This window comes from Otolemur garnettii, unplaced genomic scaffold (genome assembly GCF_000181295.1).
Source record: "Otolemur garnettii isolate 467f Iridium unplaced genomic scaffold, OtoGar3 scaffold00152, whole genome shotgun sequence".
Classification (NCBI taxonomy): Eukaryota; Metazoa; Chordata; class Mammalia; order Primates; family Galagidae; genus Otolemur; species Otolemur garnettii.
Window position 1 is genome coordinate 1,862,398 of NW_003852547.1, and position 4,240 is coordinate 1,866,637.

A 4,240-nucleotide genomic window follows, 5' to 3' on the forward strand; every position below is an offset into this window, starting at 1 on the left:
AGACGGGAAGCTGGTGTCTGAGTCCTCTGATGTCCTGCCCAAGTGAGCTGTACTGCGGCCCCTCCAGTCTACCCTCTCACATGGCTCCCACAGAGCCTGTGGGGGAGACAGCTGTGCCAGGGAGCACATGGAACAGGAGACCCACCTGAGGCTCAGCCCTATCCCTCAGCCCATTTTTCTGGGGAGTTTACCACCTGGGTTACCCCCACTTACATCCCCAGCTAAAAACCAATTTTATTGCTTTTTCCAAAATAAAGCCTCAGCACATTGCCAATCAAAAAAAAAAAAAAACAAAAACAAAAAACTACGGCCCATGGGCCACATATGGCCCACCTAGGACATTTATCCTGCCTACCGGGTGTTTTTGCCCCCGCTGCCTGTCCTGCTTAGCAGCCGACTCATCCCGGGGCCCGCAGTCCAGCCCTCCAATGATCTGAGGGACAGTGAACTGGACCCCTATTTAAAAAGTTTGAGGACCCCTGGGATATACCACCAACAGGACCACAGATGCATCCTCTCCCCCAAGCTCCAGGGCTCCCTTCTCTGCCCTTAATTCAATGTAGTTCATTGAATCTTTACTGAGAAATTGAGCTCAGTGGTTTCAGTTTTAATACTTTTATTGCAGTCCATATTATGTCAGCAATGTTTCCTCGTATTGTTAAATTCATCTGGGAAGCCCAGATATTAATAGCTGAGTGCTTGCTCCAGTTAAGACAATCAGAGCAAGAGACACTGGCAAGGGGTTGGAGAGATAGATATTGAGGTCACAGTGGACTGGGTCCAGGAGTGTTGTCAAAACTGCAAGGGGGTGTCGATCTAGGTTCAGTTACTTGTCACACAAAGATCCAATTATTGAGACAGTGAGGACCGCCAAGGAAGAAAGGAATTTCAAATCTGTCTTTTGGCTAAGGGATATCATGGGCTTTTAAAGGAGGGGCCATGTGCCTTCGGGCAGGTTGTAGGGTATCTCACATGGGGCTACACCAAGTGGGGGCAGGTTTGGGGGAATAGTGAACCTTGGCATCAGGAAGTCTGCCCTGGGGTCTTCAGAACCTCCAGTCCTTTATAGGAAATACTTATAGGATTATAGGAAATCCTATAATGTCTTATAGGAAATCTATCATTTCAGGCCAGTGTGGTGTGGTGCCTCATCTATAACCCTAGCACTTTAAGAGGCTGAGGTGGGAAGATTACTTGAAGCCAGGAGTTTGAGTCCATCTTTTTTTTCTCCCTCTGTACCCTTGGGTAGAATGCCATGAGTCACAGCAACCTCAAACTCTGGGGCTCAAGAGATCCTTTGTCTCAGCCTCCCAAGTACCTGGGACTACAGGTGTCTGCCACAATGCTCGGCTAATTTTTCCTATTTTCAGTAGAGACAGGGTCTCACTCTTGCCTAAGCTAGTCTCAAAGTCCTGAGTTTAAGCAATCCACCCACCTCGGCCTCCCAGAGCACTAGGATTATAGGCATGAGCCACCGTGCCTGGCCTATTTTTGCCATTTCGACCCAAAAGAGCCTTAAGAAATACACCTGCCCTGGCAGGATGTACCCTGGCATTTCTCCTCCCAAAGAAAGCATTTTGTCAAAGCGAGGTGCAGCTGCAAATAACAGAAAACCCAAAATCAAATGTCCTGAACAAGAGGGAAATTTAATTCTCTTTTACATAAATGGAGTCTGAACGTAGAGTCCAGGGCTAATGTGGCAGCTTCATAAAGGTGGGAACCCAAACTTCTTTCATTTCTTTCATATTATTGTTCTGTCATCTTTGGCAATATAACTCTGGTCCAAGATGGCTGCCACTCTCCTGCCATCATGGCCACATTCCTGTTAGCTGTGAAAAGGAAGTAAGGGTTAAAAAAAAAAACCTCTTTTTAAGGTCAGTTTCTGGAAGTCCCATACAACACTTCTACTTTTATCTATTGCCCAAAAGGTTGTCAGATGGCCACATTTAGCTCCAGAGAACCTAGAGAATATAGTATTTTTGCTAGACTCTCACGTGTCCATTAAAAATCAACTTTCTGGCCTGGTGCCTGTGGCTCAAGTGGCTGAGGCACCAGCCATATATGCCAGGCTGGTGGGTTCGAATCCAGCCCAGGCCTGCCAAACAACAATGACAACTGCAACCAAAAAATAGCTGGGTGTTGTGGTGGGCACCTATGGTCCCAGCTACTCGGAAGGCTTAGGCAAGAGCATCACTTAAGCCCAGGAGTTTGAGGTTGCTGTAAGCTCTGATGCCACGGCACTCTAACCAGGGGGACAGCTTGAGGTTCTGTCTCAAAAAATAAAAAATAAAATAAAAATCAATTTAGTATTATTAAGGAAGAAGAGGGCATAGATATCAGAGGTTTCTCTTCCAAAACTTAGGAGTGGGCATCCTAAATTTTCAAGTTCCTGAGTGTCTCTAAACTGTAAAGTTTCCTGACAGATGTTTGGAGAACTGATTCCACTAAAAATCCAGGCTGGGCGCCTGTGGCTCAAGCGGTTAAGGCACCAGCCACATACACCTGAGCTGGAGGGTTCAAATCCAGCCCAGGCCTGTCAAACAACAATGATGGTTGCGGGCGCCTGTAGTCCCAGCTACTTGGGAGGCTGAGGTGGGAGACTCACTTGAGCCCAGGAGTTGGAGATGCTGTGAGCTATGATGCCACAGCACTCTACCCAGGGTGACAGCTTGAGGCTCAATCTCAAAAAATAAAATAAAATAAAATAAAATAATAAAAATAAATAAAAATATAAAAATCCACAGTGGGCCAGTGGACTGTCTCTCACCTGGGGCAGATGGTGGACTAGGGAGCAGGCACAGGCCAAAGAGCAGTTAATCTCCTCAACCTTGTCCCTGCTTATCAAAACTCTTGATAAGAATCCTGGCCTCAACCGGGGCAAAGTCTCTATCCTGCCCAGCTAGAAGCCAACATCGATCAAAAGTCCATTTTTCCCATATGGCAGCCACAGCTACCCCAGTAGCTGTAAATGGGGTGGGTCCTGATGGCCTGCACCCACCCAGCCCTTGCAGATGGAGGTCAGTCTTGCACCCACATATGGACAAGCCCCCAGTCCACTATCGTCCTCACCCAAATACGCATCTCGACCACCAGGGGGCAGTATCTGCACAGAGCACAATAAATGGCTGCCCCCGCGCTGTGCAAGGCCTATAGCCCTGATCCTGGTCCACAGCCTCATGGGAGGAGAAGTGGTTCTAAGAACTAGATTGAGGAAACATACACACATCCCTGCCCCATAACAACTTCCAGAGAAGGACCTGGCAAAATGGAACAGTATCAATAACTTCCACTTATTCCCAGTAACATAGTTTAATACTGTCACTGATATGAACCACAGAGTCGTAGACAAGCAATAGAAAGATTCAGCAGCAAATGGAGGATGGAGTAGAGGGTACCCTGATCTAGGTAGTGCGTCCTCAACTATCAGATTATTCTCTCAGCCACACTTGTGTTGTTAGAGTTCTGGTCAGCTCTAAAGAAGAGGAGAAATTAGTAACCTTTCCCCATTCTTTAGACAGTTGGAGAAAGGGGGGAGAGTGCCCCATGCAAAGGGAACAGCATGGGCAAAGGCATGATTGTAGCCCTCTCCTTGGCCACACTGCCCTCTCATCACCTTCTCATTTGTCACATTGCCCTGTCATTGCATTTCCATGGACCACATTACCCTCTCAATGCCTTCTCATTGGTTACACTGCCCTGCGTTGGCTTCTGGTTTTCCAACCCACTGGGCAGGTACACAGCTGTGTGACAGACTTGATCCTAATGCACAGGCTTCGTCCTATCACTCATCCTTGCCTTCCCACAGTCAGTAGTTGAAGTCATCAGGATTATGTTTAGAAGATCTTAAGTTTATAGAATCATAGCCTTATAGGTTTAAAGCCTCCAGCTCAGATCAAGGCTTCTCAACCTTGCTTGCACATTGGAACCACTGGGGACACTAAAAACTACTGATTAATGGATAGGCAAACTGTGGCATCCATCAATGGAATACTGCTCTGTGATAGAAAAGAAGAAAATACTGTATTGAGACACATACCACCAAGTCGAATCCCAAAAATATTGTGCTAAGTGAAATGAGTGCTCAAAGTATACTCAAAAGAAAATCTAATCTTTTTTTTTTTTTTAAAGTAAATCAGTGGTTGCCTGGGGTAGGGAATTAACTTCAAAGGGGCACAAAGGAATCTTGTTGGGTAGTTGAAATACTCCATATGGGTGGCCCCTGTGGTTCAGTGAGTAGGGC